Source organism: Callospermophilus lateralis, chromosome 18 (genome assembly GCF_048772815.1).
Source record: "Callospermophilus lateralis isolate mCalLat2 chromosome 18, mCalLat2.hap1, whole genome shotgun sequence".
NCBI classification, from domain to species: domain Eukaryota; kingdom Metazoa; phylum Chordata; class Mammalia; order Rodentia; family Sciuridae; genus Callospermophilus; species Callospermophilus lateralis.
In genome coordinates, this window is record NC_135322.1 from 37293224 (window position 1) to 37314886 (window position 21663).

The 21663-nt window shown below is 42.7% G+C and overlaps 1 protein-coding gene across 8 annotated transcripts in view; it reads left to right on the forward strand.

Annotated features, from left to right (window-relative positions):
* Chd9 (chromodomain helicase DNA binding protein 9) overlaps positions 1 to 21663 on the forward strand; it is a 248528-nt gene that overhangs the window by 34362 nt on the left and 192503 nt on the right. The window contains exon 1 of one of the 8 annotated variants that reach the window (XM_076839116.2): positions 6905 to 6967. The exons of the other annotated variants lie outside the window; for them this stretch is intronic. The gene's annotated coding sequence lies outside the window, so the exon portion shown is untranslated. Of the gene's footprint in view, positions 1 to 6904; positions 6968 to 21663 lie in introns of those variants that run through there. 8 annotated transcript variants of the gene reach the window in all.

Consider the following 21663-nt stretch of genomic DNA (forward strand, 5'->3'; position numbering starts at 1 on the left):
GCATCCCTTGAGAGCCCTTCACCCAGCCGAGAGAGCTGCAATTCCTCTTTCAAATTGAGTCTGTCCCCTGACTCATTCATTAAAATGCATAGGGCATGTGACCAAACTGCATAATGATTCTCTCATGAGGAAGGCTTGGAGGCAGGGAGATGCTGCCAACTGCGAAGGCAAATATTTCCCCCCAGCTGTGGATCAGGCTCATTGGCTGTCATGCCCTGGGAAGGCTGGGGGCTGCTGTTCATCTCCAGTAAATCAGCCAAGCCCTGGAGAGCTGCAGCCTGGCTGGCGCAGGCTGGAGTCTTGGAAGCTGTGTTGCTTTGGAAGAGAGTCTGATCCATGACCTTTTCTCAACCTTCCTCCACTCCCACTTCATTTCGTTTTTCATTTATTTAAATGTATTTTTAACCACACAAGTAATAAATGGATGCCTTCTTTTTGTTGCTATTGTTTTGGTGCTGTGGGGAATGCATTGTTATAGAAAATTCACACATACATGAAAACGCCCTTTGAGAACTCCTCAATGCTACTAACCCCTTGTCATATAGCTTTTACCTTCCAGGATCCTTGGGCTGCTCAGGGACAACCACCCTAGAAGGTGATTTGGGAAACACCCACTTGCCTTCCTGAGGTCCTAGGCCAGTTCTTGGCAAAACAGTGAAGGTTCATCTTGGAGGCCTTCTTAGCTCCCTTCCTCTCAACCCCTATGTCAGCATGTGTAAGCCCCAAAGTCCCATCCATGCACCCCCATGAGTCCCATTCCTGCAACAGAGCCCTACATTGCTGGGTGTGATGATGCAGGCATATAATCCCAGAGGTTCTAGAGGCTGAGGCAGGAGGATTGCAAATTCAAGGCCAGCCTCAGCAATTTGGTGAAGCCCTAAGCAAGGTAGGGAGACCCTATCTTCAAATTAAAAAAATAAAAAAAGGACTGGGGATGTGGCTCAGTGGTTAAGCACCCCTGGGTTCAATCCCTGCTACAAAAAAAAAAAAAAAGAAGAAAGAAAGAAAGAAAGAAAGAAAGAGAGAGAGAGAGAGAGAGAGAGAGAGAGAGAGAGAGAGAGAGAAAGAAAGAAAGAAAGAAAGAAAGAAAGAAAGAAAGAAAGAAAGAAAGAAAGAAAAGAAAGAAAGAAAGAAAGAAAGAAAAAAGCCCTACTGCCTACTGTTGCCAAGCATCATGGCACAAGCCTATAACCCCAGCAATTGAGGAGTCAGAGGCAGGATGTCAAGTTGAAGTCCAGTCTGGGAAACTTTGTGATACATTGTCTCAAAGGAAGGGCTGGATGTTGTAAAGTGCCTCTGGGTTCAAACCCCAGTCCCAGGGGTTATGGGGGGAGCTCTAACATTCGAACAGGTAAACTAGGTTACTCCCAGCTTAGAAATTTAGGTTGACTCTTTTCCAGAGGCATCTTTGCTTTAATATTGGGGTCATGATGAGTGAGGAAGGTAACAAAATCTGGTGACTCTTGTGGTCACCTCTTAGGCACCAGGACGACTTGTGTTCACTTTCAGGTGTTGAGTCTTTCTGAAGACACTAATTCATTCCCCTTGGTAATAAACTATGTTGTTATCTGTGTGGCTTTGGGAAAAATCATTAATTTCTCTGACTCACATTAAATCATTTCAGGATGGGAATAACTATAGTACCTCCATCATTGGGTTGTTCTGAAGTTTAAAGATGTAAAGCCCTCAAAGCACAATTCTTGGCACATTACCAAGATGCAATTAATGTTAATAATTATGATGATGGGGGCCTGGAGTTGTGTCTGAGTGGTGAAGTGCTTGCCTAGCATGTGTGAGGCACTGGATTCCATCCTCAGCACCACATAAAAATAAATAAAATAAAGGTATTGTGTTCATCTACAACTAAAAAAAAATTAAAAAAATAATTATGATGATGATTATCATTACACTTAATCTAATTTGTAATAATCCAGTTTACTCATTTAAGAACTATTTATCAAGCACCCATTATGTGCCCGGCACTATCCTTTGTCCTGGGAATAAAGCAATGAAGAAGTCAGACAAGGGCTTCAAAAGACTTATAGTCTAGTAGAAATGCAGTGCACCTTTCTTTTTCCTTTTCCAGTGTTGGGGATTGATCTAAGGGGTACTCTACCACTGAGCCACACCCCCATCCCTTATTTATTTATTTATCTATCTATTTTTTTAAAAAAATATTGGCACATTTAATGCATTTTTTTTAAAGAGAGAGGGGGAGAGAGAGAATTTTTTAATATTTATTTTTTAGTTTTTGGCGGACACAACATCTTTGTTTGTATGTGGTGCTGAGGATCGAACACGGGCCGCATGCATGCCAGGCGAGTGCGCTACCGCTTGAGCCGCATCCCCAGCCTTATTTATCTATTTTATTTATTTTAGATATTGGGGATTTAACCCATGGGGACTTTACCACTGAGCCATATCCTCAGCCCTTTTTATTTTTTATTTTGAAACAGAGTCTCACTAAGTTGCTTAGGGCCTCACTAAGTTGCTGAGACTGGCTTTGAACTCTGGAACCTCCTGCCTCAGCCTCCAGAGTCACTGGGATTTCAGGAGCACACTCAGCCTACAACATTCTTTTTGATAAGATTTTGTTCCTCATTGTATCACGTGGTCTCATTAATGCCTTTTAGTCAGGTAAAGGCAGTATGATTGTTCCCATTTTATAGAAAGAAAGATGAGGTTTCAGTAATTAAGCTAATGGAGACAGCTAGAAACCGACCAGTTTTTGCTGGGCACGGTGGTACACACCTGTAATCCTAGCAACTGGAGAGGTTGAGACAGGACGATGGCAGGTGAACAAAGCCCTAAGCAACTTAGCAAGATCCGGTTTCAAAATAAAAAATACAAAGGACTGGGAATGTAACTCAATGATAGAATGCTCCTGGGATCAGTCCCCAGTGCCCAACACCCCCCACCCAAAAGAAAAGAAAAGAATGAACCAGGTTATGACGAGATGTAGGTCTTTGAGATTTTTTCTGGTTCTCTTTTGTGATAGGCACTGATGATTTGGGGAGGGCGACGGGGGTGGGAGTACATAAATAGCTCTCAGACCTTGGGAACCCTGACCTAGCAGAGAAGGCATACCAGAGATTCCACTTCACTGGGTCTGCACAGTTTGTCAATCATCTGAGTCCAACAATATGTTCCTCTACCTGGTGTCAACTTTGGGGGCTTGGAGGGGACTTCATCTTTAGGAAAAAGTGCTTGCTCTTGCCCGTGGCTCATGGGCAGTGCGATGACAGCTGTCTGAGAGCACTTCCCTTTGTGCCCCAACGCAGCGGGAGAGAAGACGGATAGGACAGTAGGCTCAGTGACTGAACTGCATGGTCCTGGGTGTCTCCATCTGCAGGGAGGTTCACTACCCACACCTGGGCAGCTGGGTGGGGCAGGGCTGGTCCTGTCTGAGAACACAACATACAGGAACTGGAAGTCTGTCCCTGGGGAAGTGGCAGGCAAAGACCCGGCAAGACCATGTGGGAGAGGTCACTCAGGGCCAGGCATCAGACAGAGATACCAGTGTCCTGAACCTGACTCACCGGGGGAGGGAAGGCACGTTTCCTGACCCCATGGCAATGACAACTGTCTTGTACCCCAGACCTCAGGTGACAATTCTTTTTTTGTTGTTATTGTTGTTGTGGAAATGGGGTCTCACTATGTTGCCCAGGCTGGTCTAGAACTTGTGTGCTCTAGTGATTCTCCTGGCTTAGCCTCCCAAGGAGTTGAGATTACAGGTATGTGCTATCACGCCCAGCTCTCTAGGTGACAATCAAGTGACAATTCTGAACCTGCACAGCAGCATATGACTGATGCAAGATTGATCCCACCTCTAGGATCAACCTTGCCTAATCCTCATGGAAACACACTCTGGCCCTTTTTAGGTGCACTTTACCACCCTCTCACAACATGTTTCCTGGATTTCCTACTGGTCCTGAGAATAGTCTTTTTTTTTTTTTTAATTGAATCCAAGGGCACAGGGTTGTTCGTAATTTTTGACTCATGACATTCTTTCATCTTCAGTTGGACCTACAACAACTTACATCTGGTTATTTGTTATTTATCTATAGGTTTATTTGTGTGCTTAGAATATGGGGTGAATGTACTGCAGATTTTTTCCTGTGTTCCTCCTTTTCCATCCCTTTGCCTACCCTATCTCATCCTGAATCTTGAGTTGACCATTCCTTTGCTTTTATTTCATTACATTTTTCTAAAATATATGTTGTTTAGATTTACTATTTTTCTTTGCTTTATTTCACCTTCTGGAGTGTACTTTTTTCTCACAATATTATGTTGCTAAAATTCATCCATACTAGCCGGGTGAAGTGGAGCATGCCTATAATCCCAGCAACTCAGGAGGCTGAGGCAGGAGGATTGTAAGTTCAAAGCCAGCTTCAGCAAAAACAAGGTGCTAAGCAACTCAGTGAGACCCTGTCTCTAAATAAAATGAGGATGTGGTTCAATGGCCAAGTGCCCCTGAGTTCAATCCCCAGTAACCCCCCAAAATAAAATTCATCCATACTGTATGAAGTTTTGGTCCATTCGCTTTCACTTCAATATTATAGTCCTCTCTATTGTCTTTGACATATATTTCTTCTGATTTTTGGGTTGTTATCAGCTTTCCACTTTTTTGGATATGCTGAGCTGAATATTCTTGTATACATCTCCTGGAAGGAAAACAATGTGAATTTAACAATTTGCCACCCCAACAACAACGAACCTGTAAAGATCCTATTGATTCGTATCCTCTCCAACACTTGCTATTAATCAGACTTCTTAATTTTTCCCAACTGGAAGGGTATTCAATGGTATTTAATTGTGTCTCTGTATTTATTGACTTTCCAGATATGGTTTACAATGGTCAGTGATTCAATGGGAATACCCTGTCAGGGGACCATGAGGATTTAAGGAAGCCCATTTGTTTCAAAGTCTCTTCCAGCTGCATCCATGTCACTTTCTTATTCAACCCTGGTTCCCTAGTACCTAACACAGTGCCTGGTAGCTCATCATTATCATCATCAAAACCAACAATTCTATAGTAATTATAGATAACATTTATTGAGGGCTTACTAAGTGCCAGGTGCGATGTTAAATAACACCTTTACTTTTATTATCTTATTTAATCATTCTGAAAAACCTATAAGGTAGGTGCCATACTACATCCATTTTGCAGCTAGGGAACTGAAGGTAAGTATATTTCCCAGAATCACAAAAGTGGTAAATAATGGAGCCAGGATCTGAACTGTGGCATCTTAATCAGCATGTAATAGGTGCCCTGTAATAGGGTTAAACACCATGAAACTTTTCCTTTTTTGTGGGTGGTCCTGGGAATTGCACCCAGGGCCTCCTCTTCTTCTACTACTGAACTACATCCCCAGTCAGACACTTTTATTTTTTATCTCCTTTCAGACATGTTTAAAATAGACTTACCTTTTGGTTACAAACAAAGCTTAAAGAATTTTTTTTTTTATAGAACCTTTTTTTTTTTTTTTTTTTTTTACCACTGAGCTGTATCTACAGTTCTTTTAAATTAATTAATTAATTTTCCCCCCAATCCTCTTTATTCTGAGACAAGGTCTTGCAAAGTTGTTGAGGCTGACCTTGAATTTGTGACCCTCCTGTCTCAGCTTCCCAAGTTACTGGGATTACAGGTATATGCCATTGTGCCTATCTAAAGGATGTTTTATGATCTTGTTCTAGTTAAATGAAACTCATTCCTGGGCCTTTAATACCAACTACTCAGGAGGATTTCAAGTTCAGGGTCAGCCAGGGCAACTTTGCAAGATCCTGTTTTAAAATTAAATAAAAAGACCTGGGGATGTGGCTCAGTACTTGCCTAGCATATGGGAGATACTGGGTTCTATCCCCAGTACTACAAAAAAAAAAAAAAAAGGAAACTCATTTAATGAATGAATGGAGGGAATGAACAAGTGATTCCTAAATTGGAGCCAAATACTTCTTTACTTTTGTTTTTTGTAGTGAGAATTGAATCCAGGGGTGCTTAAGTACTGAGCCACATCCTTGGCCCTTTTTATATTTGATTTTGAGAAAGGGTCTTGCTAAGTTGCTTTGGGCCTCGCTAAATTGCCGAGAAGGTTGGCCTTGAACTTGTGAGCCTCCTTCATCAGCCTCTAGAGTGGCTGAAAAAGGCCACCACATCCAGCTTTTTCAGGCTTTAGACATTTCTGTAGCTGGTGGAAAAATCAGGGAAGCCAGAGATTGTGTCTATATTGCCTAAAGGATACAACAGTCCTGATGGGAAGATGGGAAACAAAGCTTTTGTTGCCTTTTCCTTTATCTCTCATAAACCAACAATGAGCAGCCGGCCTCAAGTATTGACTCTGGCGATGAAGCAGGAGGCAATCAAAACAGAACAAAACAAAACAAAAAATCTGGCAGCTTGAGTTTAGTGAATTTTTTTCTAGCAATCTACATTGGTGTGTAGACCCAGTCCACCCCATCACATATGCACAACGTCTGATATTCGTGTAACAGGTCCTTAACCCCTGACTTTTCTTCTTATTTCCAAACTGGAGTGCACTAGATAAATGCAGAAATCAGGAACCATCCCTCCCAGTCAAGCTTCCCTGGCTCAGTTCTCAGAGCCTGGCCAAACGAGTAATTATAGCTTCTCTCTGTGGTGTACAGGGCAGGAGGCTGATTTAATAAAGGAAGCCTGCTGTCTGTCTCTAGCCTGGCTCTGACTCATGGAACTAGGGAGTCCCAGAAGCACTACCCACAGAGGGTGGTGAGCAGCTGGGGGGTGGGAGGTGAGGGTGGCTGGCTAGCAAGGCCTGGGCTGAGAGAGAGCCCAGAGAATGAGGAAACTCCCTGCGTGGCCAGGAGGAACCTGCAGTTGGAGCCAGAGGAAGTGAGGCTCAGACGGAGCAGCTGCCGGTCCAGCCACGCCGCAACTGCCTCACCCTTGGAAGAAGGCTCCTTGCCGTGTGGACCACGTAAAATGAAATGGGTTAGTAACTTTCATATTCAGAATTAACTGGGGGAAACAGTGGCATGTGCGTCTATTAGGGATGGCTGCCTTTGTGGGATCGACCCGTGGCTTGGGTTTCTTGCAGGGGTCCTGGAGTCTGGAGGGATGTGCAGTCTGTTCATTTGGTTTCTCACTTTGGCAGGGAGGCGGCTAATTAGGTGTTCACAGCCGCAGAGACGGTTTGAGCTGGGAGTGGTTTCAGCTACGCGGAGGGTGACCTCCCCGCTCCGGAGCGCACTTGGATGCCACCTTAGATAGGTCACCAGAGGTCATCTTATCCTTCCTTCTGTCTCCAGTAGCTTCTTCCTCCTCCCCTATCAGCCAGACCGCGGCAACTTGACCTTCCCCTCCTCCCCCCTCCCTCCTCGGGGGGGGGGGGCCTTCCAGCCAGGAGATTCCGGCTCCACCCCTCCCCTCCCCTTCCTTTCCCGCTGAGTCACACACCTCCCGGTCAGGTGATCCTCCCCTGGGCCCTTCCCAGAGCACCTTGACCTATATTCCGAACTCTCCCTGGCAGCAGATTCTAATTGTCCTGAGACAGGGCCCGCCGGGCCAGCGGGCAGGGCGCCCTGGCAGCGCAGGCTGCAGACAGGCGCCCCGGGCAGCAGGAGGGGGGCACCCACTCCAAGAACCAGCGACCCGAGAGGGCTGGAAATGGAAAGTTATGAGGCTGTGGGCGGGCGGGCGGGCGATGGCGGAGGAGGAGGGGGTGGCTTGTTGAGTCAGCTGCGAGAGCTGACAGCCACTGGGAGCCGCGTGCTTCCTCCCCTCCTTGGCAGGGCTCTGCCAGCTGCAGGCCAGGCCCTGACTGCGCAGACTACAGGGGGGCGAAGTGGTGAAGGACACATGCCACTGTGGCTGGGTGATATTGCTGTCCACGGGAAGGGGAGAGGTGAGAAACTATGCAAATAATGGCATAAACCCAGATGACTCATCTGGAGAATCAGCCTAAGAAAACTGCCCTGCTCCAATACCCCCCACCCCCAAGGAACAAGTTCCCATCCCCAAATTACCCACAAAATGGCCTCTACTTATCTTGTGTATGGGTTCTTTGTGCAGCCGCTGCCTGGGCAGTCTTTGTGTCCTCTGAATGGGAGGATAATGCGGGTGCTGTGGAAAAGGAATTAAAAGTGTTCAGAGTCAGACTTCAAGCTTCATCTTTGGGTATGAAGCCTGTAAGAGGCAATGCAGCTGAAGATCACAGTCCCTTTTGAATTCCAAAGGGTCATTCTTCGAAACCTCCCTTTACCAGCTAGTATAGCTCTGTGACTGCAAAGTCTTGATAGGCTTTAGTCTCCTATCTGTAATATGGGGCTTTTAATAAAACCCACTTCCCATTATATCAGACTGCATTAAGCCAGATGATGTGCATAAAATATATTAATTGTACATAATGATGCATAACTATATAATATTGTCTTGTCTAGATGGCTAACCCCCCAAACCACTCCCCACACCCAATTTGAGAAGATCATTTTATTTGTTGAATGTGTGCATCATAGTAGAGCCTGTCTCTGGGTGTGTTGACCAGGGTACATAGAAAACGGTAGCCTCTGGCTATGGTATGATCTACCCTGTCTAACAAGCAGCCCCACATAGTTTATTTACATACCACCCACAGGTTAGTCTTACATTGTTTTGGTCCTTTATATCAAGAAAAGCTGTGTGTTGGTCAGAGTTTGGATAAAAAATCTGCAGATTGGAGTAAAGCGTGATTTTTAGAATTGTTCCATTCTCTTTGCTGTTCTGGAGGATAATTCCAGGGTATCATGCATGTGAGGCAAGTCCTTTACCACCGAGTCACACCCTTCAGCCTAAGCACAATTTTCAAAGCAAGATATAAATTTAGGAAGTCACTGCCTAGTGCAGAGTGGATGCTAGAAGGTAGATGGAAGTTATATAGATGGAAAGGAAGAAGGAAGGAAATTAGACAATCAGAGGTTTACGAGGAAACTAATTATGCTTAAATTTCAGGGCCCTTCAAGTGCATGCATCCCTTCCAAAGTCTTGTACCTCATTTTAAATCAATTATGCATTCTTTTCCTAAAGAGAGTCCCCAGTGTTGTATATCCTTCAAGCTCCACCAAGACACCCAGCTTTGTTCTCATTTAAGATTCACAAGCACAAATGAAAATGCAGGTGGCATAGGGGATGTGACATTTTCATGTAGTCTCCACCATGAATTGCAAATCTGAAATTTGCACAGAAATCCACATGTAGGCCAGCAAGTATAACATCATAAGGAAGTGTCCTTATGTTGGGCATGGTAGCGCATACCTGTAATCCCAGGGACTCAGGAGGCTGAGGCAGGAGGATTGCAAGTTCAAGGCAAACCTCAGCAATTTAGCTAGAAGCCCTATTTCAAAGAATCAACAAAAATAAAAACAGGGGCAGAGGGCGCAGAGCTGGGCACTGTGGCACACACCTGTAATCCCACTGGCACGGGAGGCTGAGACAGGAGGATCAAAAGTTCAAAGCCAGACTAGCAATTCAGTGAAACCCTGTCTCTAAGTAAAAAAAAAAAATAGGGCTGGGGATATGAATCAGTGGGTGAGTGCCACTGAGTTCAATCCCCGGCACCCCCTCACCCCCCAAAAAAATGCCAGCCTCAGCAATTCAGTGAGGCTCTAAGCAATTCAACAAGATCCTGTCTCTAAATAAAATATTAAAAAGAAAAAAAAGAGAGCTGGGGATGTGGCTCAGTGGATAAGCGCCCCTGGTTTCAGTCCCTGGTACCAAACACAAAACAAAATATAGTGGAGGGGGTCTGGGGATGCAGCTGGTAGAGCCCCTCTGGGCCTCTGGATGCGATCCCCAGTAAAACACACACACACACACACACACCGGATGGGATGGGATGGGATGTAGAAGAAGGTCAGGAATGTGTGGAATTTGGGGGCCAATTCCAACAGACTTTCAGAATTCACTTTGATACTTGTAGGGCTCTTAAATTTCCAGAAGTTTTGAATCTGGGTGATAACTGGTTTGCAATGGTCAGAGTATCGGATAAATAGTGGTTTATAAACTGGAGCAGTCACTAATCCTGGTTAACTTCACAATTAACAATTTACTAGTGCCATCTTGCTTACTAGTTGTGTGCCTAAATTGGTGGAGTCACCTTTGGGCCTAAATTTCCCTGCATTCAGGATAAGTGGTTTGGGAGCCTCTTAAGTTTCATAAGGGCGGGGATTAAAACTGCCTTGTTAAGCCGGGTACAGTGGCACATGGCCTGTCATCTCAGTATTTCAAAGCTGGGCAGGAGGATCACAAGTTCAAGACCAGCCTCAGCTAAACCCTGTTTAGCTAATCCCTAAACAATTTAGCCAGACCCTGTCTCAAAATAAAAAGGGCTGGGGATGTGTCTCAGTGGTGTTAAGTATCCCTAGCTTCAATCCCTGGTACCAAAACAAAGAATAAAAAAACCTGCCTTGTTCACCACCATTGTTGAGTACAGTGTCTAATAATTGGTAGGCAACATTTTGCATAGTGCTTGTGGATGTGGAAACTGAAGCACAAGAGTTGTTTGCACACATTCCCTGTCACTCAGCTATTAAGTGGCAGAACAGTGATTCAAACCTAGTCTACCTCCAGAGTCCCTTGTCTTGACACTCTACACCCTCTATAAATATATATTTTTAAAGAATAGGCCTTTATCTGCTGTGTATGATGAATGAATAAATCAATGAAGTGCCCTGTGGTTGACAGCATGCTTGATTCAAGGTACACCAAAGGGGAATTCATGCTTGTGATTTTTTTACATAGCCAGCACTTTACATAGATTATTTCACCGAACTCCTAATTCCCACAGCCATCTTATTAAGCAGGTAGCATTAACCTCATTTTGCACTGAGGAAACTAAGGCTCACAGAGGCTAGGGGACTTGCCTTGGTTACCCAGCAGATGTGGGAGTGGTTTGATCTGTCTGATCCTAAAGAACACATTTGCTCATCTGCTGGAAAACTTCACAATTAACAAAAGGTATTTTGTGTTGTGTATAGTAGCCTACCATTGGTCTCTAGTGTCTTATAGTTTTAACAATGCTTTTTTATCCTTATTATGTTTTGGTTATCAAAGGAGAGGCAGCTTGTGTGATCCTATTTTACAGAGGACCCTAATTTGGGCTCAAAACAATTGCCATGCTGTGACAATCTTGGAGGTAGTCAGGACTGAAGCACAAATCTGTGGACTTGATACTCTGCATCCCTCCCTCCTCACTAGCCTGCCCCTGAGTTAAAAACTGCCTCCTTGCACTTTATACTTGCTGACCCTGAACAGAGGAAATACTTGTTTGTTGTGAGTCCTCAAGAGGCCGGTCTTCTTCCCAAGGGTCAGCCAAGCAAATTTTTACAAAATGTAAATTTCCTTCCTCTTGCCCACCACCCCTATCTTGGTGCTGGGGATGGAACTCCAGGGCAAAGTCTAAGCTTTGACTGCATTTAGGCCTTTCCTAAATATGTGGAGGAGAAGAGTAAACCTTGACATTTCCCCCCACATACTTAAAATATTCAAAGTTGACCCTTTTCAGTTAGAGAGTGTGGGGTCTGGTTCTGAAGGTCTTGTCAGAAACTATGTTGCCAATGCTGCAAGCCCATTTCATAATGGCAACAAGGAAGAAATGTCCTCTCTGCCCTTGGCTGTCAGGACCAGATAAGTATATGTCTGAAGCAAATAAATTACCTTGGACCCTTCCCCTTTTCCATAGTCCCCAACCAGGAAGCACCTAACCTATTACCAGAAAACAGAGATTTGTTTTCTTTTTCTTTTCTTTCCTTTTTTCCCCACCTTTAATCCTGTGTTGAAAAAAATTCAAATCTATAGAAATGGTGCAAGAAAATTAAAATGAGCTCTTTTCTTTATACCTCCTAGATTAAGAAGGATTTCATTGATTTTTAAAAATCTCATTCAATGTAATTTTTCTCCTATTTATTGATTTGTTTATTTATTCCTCACCTCTGGGGATTGAATCCAGAGATGCTCCACCACTGAGCTACATCCTGAGCCCTTTTTATTTTGAGACAACAGCGTCTCATTAAGTTTCCTGGGCTGTCCTTGAAATTGTGGTTCTCCCGCTTTAGCCTCCAGAGTAACTAGGATTACAGGCATATGCCTCCCTGCTGTGCATAATTTTTCTCTTTCAAATATTAATTTTACTAATTTGAGTAGGAATTATATTTGTTTGATTCAAAATTCAAAGGGCACCGCAGCGTGCACCTGTAATTCCATCTACTCAGAAGGCCGAAGCAGGAGGATTGCAAGGTCAAGGCCAGTCTCAGCAACTTAGTGAGGTCCTAAGCAACTTATCGAGACCCTGTTGCAAAATTAAATAAGTAAATAAATAAAAGGATTTGGGGATTGTAGCTCAGTGTTTCAATCCCTAGTGTCACAAAAACAAAACAAAAATAGGGAATATACAACCACGAATCTCCTCAAGTCTGTCCCCCATTACACAGTGCCCCTTTCTAGAAGTAACCAATAATTTCAGTTTTTTATTTTTAATGTATTTTTTAGTAGATGATGGACCTTTATTTTATTTATTTATATGTGGTGCTGAGAATGAAACCCAGTGCCTCACACATGCTGGGCAAAGTGCTCTACCACTGAGCCATAACCCCAGCCTCTAATTTCAGTTTTCCTATACTCTTCCAGAGATATTTCATAATGTGTATAAGAAAATGGTTGTATTATATATTTTTGTCTTGCTTTTTCCTCCATGGTTTCCCACAACCTGATTTTTTTTTTTTTTTTTTTTTTCATTTGAAATCATTCTAATTCATTTCAAAAGAGTGTTTTGTTTTGGTACCAGAGATTGAACTCAGGAGCGCTTAACCACTGAGCCACATCCCCAGCCCTTTTTCATATTTCATTTTGAGGCAGTCTCGCTAAGTTGCTTAGGGCCTAGCTAAATTGCTGAGGCTGGCTTTGAATTCACAATCCTCCTGCCTCAGCCTCCGGAGCCTCTGGGATTACAGGCATGAGTGTTCTCATTTATTTATTTTAATGATTTTATTGTATTCTGTTGTATGAGGATTCCGTCATTTGGTTAACCAGTTCCTTAATCTAGTCATTTAGGTTGTTTCTGAGCTTTAGCCAATACTAACCATGTTGTAATGAATGACTCTTGTGTGAATGTTATTCTACAGTATAGTTTGCAATCTTTTAAAAAACACATTTATTTATTTATTTATTTTTGTGTGGTGCTGAGGATCAAACCCAGTGCCTTACACGTGCTAAGCAAGTGCTCTACCACTGAGCCACAACCCCAGCCCCAGTTTTCAACTTTTAATAGAGACTGGGATTGAAGACTATATCCATGAGGGCTGGAAGGTGTATCAGAGGTAGAATGCCTGCTTAGCATGCATGAGACTCTGGGTTTGAGCCCCAGCACTTCCTGCTCCCCGCCCCCCCCCCAAAAAAAAAAAAAAAGGAAAGAAAAACGACTATGTCCAGGAACTTCCCTAAGTTTAAGTACTTCAAAGAAGGGGCATTACTTGAAGTCTGGGTTCTACCCTCCTTTGATCTGGGGATTGGAAATCTAATTTTACAGGTTCTCTGGGTCTTAAGTTTTCACTGGTGATATCTCTATCTCGTTACAAGTGCGATTGAAGCTTTTCTGAATAGGTTATTTTCTTGTGCAGAAATGGTATGTTTCCTACTGTTTGCCCATGTCTCATCTCTGCTCAGCATGTTAGCCACTTAAGAGCAATAGGAATGGCACATGTGTCACCTCCATTAGTCCAAACAGGTCTGGGATCCTTCAGTTATTTGTGTTCTGATCACAGCATCAAGCCAATACATTTGAACCAGAAGTTCAGCCTTTATGATACTTGTATTTGGGAAATGAACCAGAGTTTCCCAAGTGTGCCGCTTGGGGAACTCAAGCATCATAAAAAGACATAAGCAACAATAAAAAATAATGATAAATAGCTATTTCCCAAAGGACAGCTGGGAAGCAAAACCATGGAGTAAGCTAGTAGCCAGGAAGGTCCTCTGCTTCTTCAAGTTAGGTCTTATTCCATGCATTTACCAGCACACATTTCGGCGGGGGTGGGTGGGGGTGGGTAGGGTGGGGGGGTGGGAATCTTTGTTAGCTCAGAGAAAAGAAAGAAAGCCCTCATAATCTAGTTAATGATGCAACTGCCACAAACACACACAAACCACACTATATTCATGGTGCTGTTATAGTGTAGGTTTTTTTTCTTTTTTTGGCAGTGCTGGGGATGTAGTGCAGCATTTTGGAGGGAAAATAAAAAGGTTATCCCATTTAGCATCCTGCTTTCTAGACAGGCTACCCTATATCTATTCTAGATTCCTATCTATCTATCTATCTATCTATCTATCTATCCATCTATCTATCCATCTATCTGGTTTTATTATTAGTACTGGGGATTGAACGCAAGGGTGCTTAACCACTGAGCCATATTCCCAGCCCTTTTGTATTTTTTATTTTGAGACAGGGTCTCTCTAAATTGCTCAGGGTCTAAGTTGCTGAGGCTGGCCTTCAACTTGTGATCCTCCTGCCTCAGCCTCCTTAGTCCTGGTGTTATAGGCATGTGCTACCACACCCAGCTATTTTAGAGTTTTAAAAAGAAAGAAGAAGGGCTGGGGTTGTGGCTCCAAGGAAAAGCACTCATCCAGTCTAGCACACGTGAGGCACTGGGTTCCACCCTCAGCACCACATAAAATTAAATAAATAAAATAAAGATAACTGTGTCCATCGACAACTAATAAAATTTTTTTTAAAAAAATAAGGAAGCACTGGCAATGAAACTTGGTGGTAGAGCACTTGCCTAACAAGTGTGAGGACCTGGGTTCAATCCTCAGTATCGCAGTCAATAAACAAAAAGAAGGAAGAAAAAGGTATCTTTGAGAAGGTAGAAATTTTCAGGGAGTTGATCCCTTTTCCAAAGGTCTGCCTCATTTATTTAGCCATTAGGTTGTTTAGGAGAAACTAGTAATGGCTGAATAGTCTTGGAGGAGTAGGAAAAATGCCTGAGAAGTCACAGGCCTGGGTTCTCCTATTGCACAAACTCACTGTGTAGTCTTGGGTCTCATCCTTGAAAACATTTAGGAAATTCCTAAATGTGTGTATTCATGCAAAAGATATGTACACAAAGTAAAGACAGCATCAAAACTTCTGAGCGCCGGTCCAGCTTCAAAATAAGTAGTCACTGTCACCATCTAGAAGTTCTGCTTTGTGTGTGACTGTTAACAATTGAAATAATTGCCACCTTGTTACCTGGGTGGGGCCTGACAAGTTCATTTATTTAACAAACCTTTATTGAGTACCTATTGTGGGCTAGATACTGTTGCAGCACTAAGAATGTTGTAGTGAGCTGGGTGTGATAGTGCCCGCCTGTAATCCCAGCTGCTTGGGAGGCTAAGGCAAGAGGATTGCAAGGTTGAGGCCAGCCTTGGTAATTTAGGGAGACCCAGTCTCAAAGTAAAAACAAACAAACAAAAAGGGCTGGGGAGGTAGCACCCCTTGATTCAGTTCCTAGTATGGGGGGGGCGGGTGTAGTGATGAACAAAATAAATCTTTATCCCATGGAGCTTATCTGCCAGATGAGGAAGAGAAGTGTTAAACAACATAAAACATAAGACATAGAATATTCTGGTGCTAAGTAATAAGAAGGAAAACAAAGCAGTAAATACAATAAGGAATGTGGGGTGAAGAGAGGGGGGCCACCGTTTTTTTGTTTTTGTGGCACTGGGGATTGATTGATTCCAGGGCCTTGTGCATACAAGGCAAGCACTCTACCAACTGAGCTATATCCCCAGCCCCCAGTTTTAATGTATAGTGACTGGGGAAGCTTCATTGAGAAAGTAGCACTTGAACTAAGCCCTGAAGGAGTGGAGGTGATACAGCGGTGGCCCTTCAGGTAGAGTAATAAGCCTCCTATCATTATAATTTGGGAGTAAGTACTTTGTATCTCCAATTTTTTTTTTTTAATCAGCTGATCATGATCCCCAAAATTCTATTAGCAATATACATTTTTAGGTTAAAATGCTAAAATATTGTTGGGGGTTTGGCTTAGTGGTACTTACCTTGCATGAGGGAGGTTCTGGGTTGGATCCCCAAGATCATGGGACACAGGGGGCTGGGGATGTGGCTCAAGCGGTAGCGCGCTTGCCTGGTATGCGTGCGGCCCGGGTTCGATCCTCAACACCACATACCAACAAAGATGTTGTGTCCGCCAAATACTAAAAAATAAATATTAAAATTCTTTCTCACTCCCTCTCTCTTAAAAAAAAAAAAAAAAAAAGAGAGATAGTAAAAAAAAAAAAAAAAAAATCATGGGACACAGTGGGAGAATTACTCCTGTCCATTATGGTGGCACATACCTGTAATCCCAGCTACACAGAATGCTGAAGCAGAGAAGGATCACAGGGATGTAACTCAGTGGTAGAGCACCCATGAGTTCAATCCTCAATTCTGGGGGGCAGAGAGGATTATGCCTATTGCTCATGCTGTGCCCACATTGCCCAGTCCTGAGGATGTTCCCAGGACTCTCACCTGGTTCTTTCTAATCCTTGTGATGAGTGAGCTGGTACTGGGATGCAGGAAATCGTTGCTGGCTGGTTTGAATGATACATCTCCGGAGGGCCTAAGAGTTTTTGGAGTTCCCCTGCAGACAGTGATGTAAATGGGGGCAAACAGGCAAGCAATTCTGGGACTTGAGTTCTCGTAGCCTATGGTTCATATAACAGGCCTTGGAAAAAAATACTTTGGGAAATCCTGAAAGTTTCCTTATTAATCAATGCAAGAAAGCTGCATTACTTATGATGGCATTTGCCTCATTTTTGAAATTAGATTTTACTTTCTATCTGTATTCTACATTTACCTTTGTTCCAACAAGTTCAGTTCTTCAAAATATTTTTATAACCATAACCATTTCAGACCATGGTCCCAAACTCAAATGTATACAGGGAGCAGGCAGGAATGGATACAAGCAAGTGAAAGTCACTAGGGACTGGTGGGGACTGTGACCAACTGAAGAGTACATCCTTCCATTCTGCTTCTGGGTTGGTTATCAACTTGAGTGTGAGAGTTCATGTTGCTGGAAGTCCTAAGAGGTTGGAAATCCACATTTTTTTTAGGCAAAATATTCTGCTTTTAAATGTTGGCAACTAATTCAAGGTAGTTAAAGACATTGTGCAGATTAAATACGTCATCTCTCACAAAAACAGGTAATTTTGTTGCAGCGTGGAACAGGATGGGAACCATATTCAAAAATACAAACCAATAGGTTATTTTGAAGAAACCAGCAACATTTGGGTCATCCCAACATTTGGTCAGAGTGGAATGTGCGACTTCCGGTAAATCCCTCAGGCCCCTCCCTCGAGCATGAATTTCCTCTTCTGCAGAAAGACGGGGCTGGACCTAAAGGTTTTCAAAATGTGCCCCTGGAAGCCCAGGAAGTCTTCAGAGATGCCTGCAAGGGCTGGGGAAGGGTGGGGGATCCTAGGGCTTACAGAAGGACAGCTCAGCCTTTGTTCTGTTTTCTCTTTGGGGCTTCTGCTTTTTGGTTTTTACGTCTTGGACTTGTGCCAAGAGTTTAAAAATAAATTCTTTTTGAAGAAAGAATTTCCTTGCCTTCAAAAAAGTTTGGAAATCTTTGGATTAGTTGTTCAGCTGTAGTGTAAGGTGTTATTAGCTTTTCTCCATTTGCCTAATGCTGCTTGTCTGCTTACAATTGCCACTAGTAGACCAAACCCAGACGTAAGTCAAGTGAACAAATATTATAGGAAAGGCTGGGGGTGCAGCTGGTGGTAGAGAATATGCTTTTGGAGGCTCAAGGCTCTGGGTTCCATTCCTGGTACCAGACACACATGCACAAAATTACAGGGAAATTCTGATACATTACCTAGTGCAATACCTTATTTTGGATGATTTTTTTTTCCTCTTGGTTTTGGCGAACAGATGTGTTCTTCTTTCTGGTATTATGTTGCTTATAAACAATGCAGTCATGTTTGCTACTAAAAAAACTTCCTAGCCAAGGAGTTGGTGCATGTCTATAGTCCTATCTAACTCAGAGGCTGAGGCAGAAGGAACACTTGAATCCAGGAGTTCAAGGCCAGACTAAACACCCTGTTTCTTATATATATTAAAAAAGAAAAGACAAGAAAAATTTTCCCGGTTCACATGATGTAATAAAACATTAACGTTGCACAGTAGCCTGCATCTTCTAGGTACTTTGCCACTTGAAACTTGGAGATCCCTCAACTAACTAGCTGTAAAAAGAAAACAAAAAAAATTAGCTATGATTTATTGATAACTCAATGCATGACAACTTCATGTATACAAGATTCAGGTTATTCACCGTGCAAAAGGATTTTTTGTCTGTGTTTTTCTAATACATAAGGACAAAGGCTAGGTCAGGTTGCAAACTTACCTTGATGCCACACAAGATGCCAACCCATACCTGTCCCAGTATATTCCAGCTAGTTACTTCCAGCTGTGCGAAGTCAGGCAGCAGGAGATCTCTTGGTTTAAGCTGTCCCAGGATCACCTGTCAGACTGCTTTCAATGTCTGCTTCCCAGATGCTCTTATCTACTGAAAATGCCTTGAGTGGAACTCATATCTGTTCAAGTTTGTTGCCCTAATCTTGACTGATAAGAGAGTGTCTGAATTTAAATTGTCCTTTCCGTGGCTTGGATTTCTTCCTTGGAAATGAAAGAACTTTAGATCTGGAGGAAGAAATAGACTTTGGGGAATGATTAAATGGAGTTTTTTTCTTTGGTATTAGGGATTAAAACCTGTGGTACTGTACTACTGAGCTATGTCGTCGTCCCGCCTCCCCCGCCCCCGTCCTATTTTTTTGTTGTTTATATTTTGAAACAGGGTCTTGTTAAGATGCCCAGACTGGTCTTGAACTTGCAGTCCACCTGCCTCAGACTCCAGAGTAGCTGGGATTGTAGGCATGTGACATAGCACCCAGCGGGAATGAATAAATGGATTTTTAAATGATCCTGCACTTGGCTGAGCTGTGTTTCTCCTGCTGTAAAGGAAATTGCTTTCCCTGTATGTTGATCTTGCCTACTCTTCTAGTCTAACTGGTTCAGTTTCCCTACTGGTGGGTACGTGCTGAGAGGGTATCACAAAGCAAGTATTGATTGTGGGCCTTTTTTTTTTTAATTTAGCACTTTGCCGGGCACGTCGTATATCCTAGGTCAATATTTCTACTCATGGTAACCACTGGATTTTTTTTTTTTTTAAGTTCATGCATGAGAGCGAAGACTAGTAATTTTCATTTGTATGTGTAGTGTTTTCAGAGAATACATGTGAACATTATTTATAAGAAACAACAATAAGGTAAGACAGGCAGCTTAGGTGTTATGATTCTTCTTTCTTTCTTTTTTGTACCAGGGATTGAACCGAAGGTAAAATCACTGAGTCCATCCCCAGCCCATTTTTTAAAAAATTTTTTATTTTTTTGTTGTTGTTTGTTTTTTTGTGGTGCTAGGGATTGAACCCAGGACTTTGTGTATGCATGGCAAGCACTCTATCAACTGAGCTATATCCCCAGCTCCCTTTTTGTTTCTTGAAACAGGGTCTTGCTAACTTGTTTAGGGTCTCATTGAATAGCCAAGGCTGTCTTCAAACTTGTGATCCTCCTGCTTTAGTCTCCCAAATCACCGGGATTATAGGCATGTGCTACCACACCTGGCTATGATTCTCACTTCACAAGCCAAAAAAAAAAAAAAAAAAATTAAAAAAAATGCTAAATTGCTAATAATTTATTTGGCTGGCTAGTGGTAAAGTCTGGACTGCAACTTGGATATTTCCCTTCTAATCCTGGGTCCTCTCCATTTTACTATATTCATTTGCCCTTTCTAATTGGAGGAGGAAATTAGATTCCAGTCAACTTCTGGCATGAACTTAGATTTTGGGTTTTTTTTTTTTTTTTTTTTTGGTGCAATGCTGGGATTGGACCCAGGGTCTCAAATATGCTAAGAGAGTGTTCCTGCCAGTGAGCTACATCTACAGTTCTAGAGCAGTACTTTCCTATCTGGGCTGCACAAGTTATTGCAAAAAATGGATTTTAAAATATACTGATGCTAAGACTCATCAGTTCTAGGCAGAGCCTATGCAAATTTCCAAGTTCTTCTAATGTACAGTGTCATAGTCTGTTTTCTGTTGCTATGACAAAATACCTGAGACTGGGGTGATTTATAAAAATAGAGATTTATAAAAATAGAGGTTTATATAGCACATGGTTCTAGAAGCCCAGAGCATGGCACTGTTGTCTGTTCAGCATCTAGTAAAGGTCCACTTATAGCATCATCAGATGAGAGAGAGCAAACGTGTTAGCTCAGGTCTCTCTTTCTCTTCCTTATTTATTTATTTACGTACTTAATGGTACTGGGGATTTAACCCAGGAAGCTCCACCACTGAGCCACACCTCCAGCCCTATTTGCAATTTTAATTTTGAGACAGGTCCTCGCTAACTTACCCAAGGTGGCCTCCAACTTGCTATTCTCCTGCCTCTCAACCTCTGGAGTCACTACGTTCTTTTCTTCTTCTTATAAAATCACTAACACTATCATGGGGGGCCCACTCTCATGACCTCATCTATGCCCAATTACTTCTCAAGTTTCCATCTTCAATACCATCAGCATCAGAATTTGAGGATTAAGTTTCTATCACATAAAATTTGGAGGGATATTCAAATCAGTAGGGTTTGAAAACTTCTGACAGAGTGTCCCAGTGTCTTGTTCAAAACCAGGTGGGATAAGCAGTTTTTTCTGTCAGAAATTTCAGGTGAACAGTTCAATTGGTGTAAGGTACACATATATGGACCATCTGTGCTAGGAACAAGATTGAACCTGTTCATGTTGCTTTCCTTCTCGTGGATAGAGACATATAATAAGTATATAAATAGGGTCATGATCAGTGTTAAGAAGGAAACAACTAGGTAGTTGGGAGCCATGGAAAGCTGCTAATCTGAGGAACCATTTTTGCAAAGCCTGAAGGAGAAGGAGAAACAGCTTCCAGAGTCCGTAGGGCAAAGGGAAGAGAAGGTGAAGAGGTCTGAGACAAGGAAGTTCATGTGTTTGAGGAACACAAAGACTTTTGTTAGCCAGGTGCAGTAGCGCTCGCCTGTAATCCCAGCGACTCAGGAGGCTGAGGCAGGAGGATCTCAAGTTCAACGGCAGCCTTAGCAATTTAGCAAGGCCCTAAGCAGCACAGCGAAATCTGTCTCTATTAAAAAATACGAAGGACTGGAGATGTGGCTGAGTGGTAAACTGCCCCCTGGTTCAATCACCAGTACCAAGGAAAAAAAAAAAAGAAGAAGAAAGAAAGAAAGAAAAAAGATTCTTGTTGCTTTCAGTTATCTAGAACAAGGAGTAACAGATAGTAGGTACCTGCCTGACATTTCGTATCATTTACACAAATCACTCATTATGTTCTTGCCAAATGGTACACAGCCTGCAAAGGAAACAGAGAGAGAGCCATCTTCAGGAGCCGGGGTAATGTATGCCAGACAAAGAGAAGGCTTTATTCTACTAGCCAAAAATTGCCAACTATGAGAAGAAAGTTCAGCAATCCTATGTGACAATGAGATAAAGAATGAAAAGGAGGAACAAAAAAGAACACTCAATTATATATTCAATATTCTTCTTTTATCTTATTGCTAATAATCACTTGAAAGTAGGCTATTGGTGTGGCAGA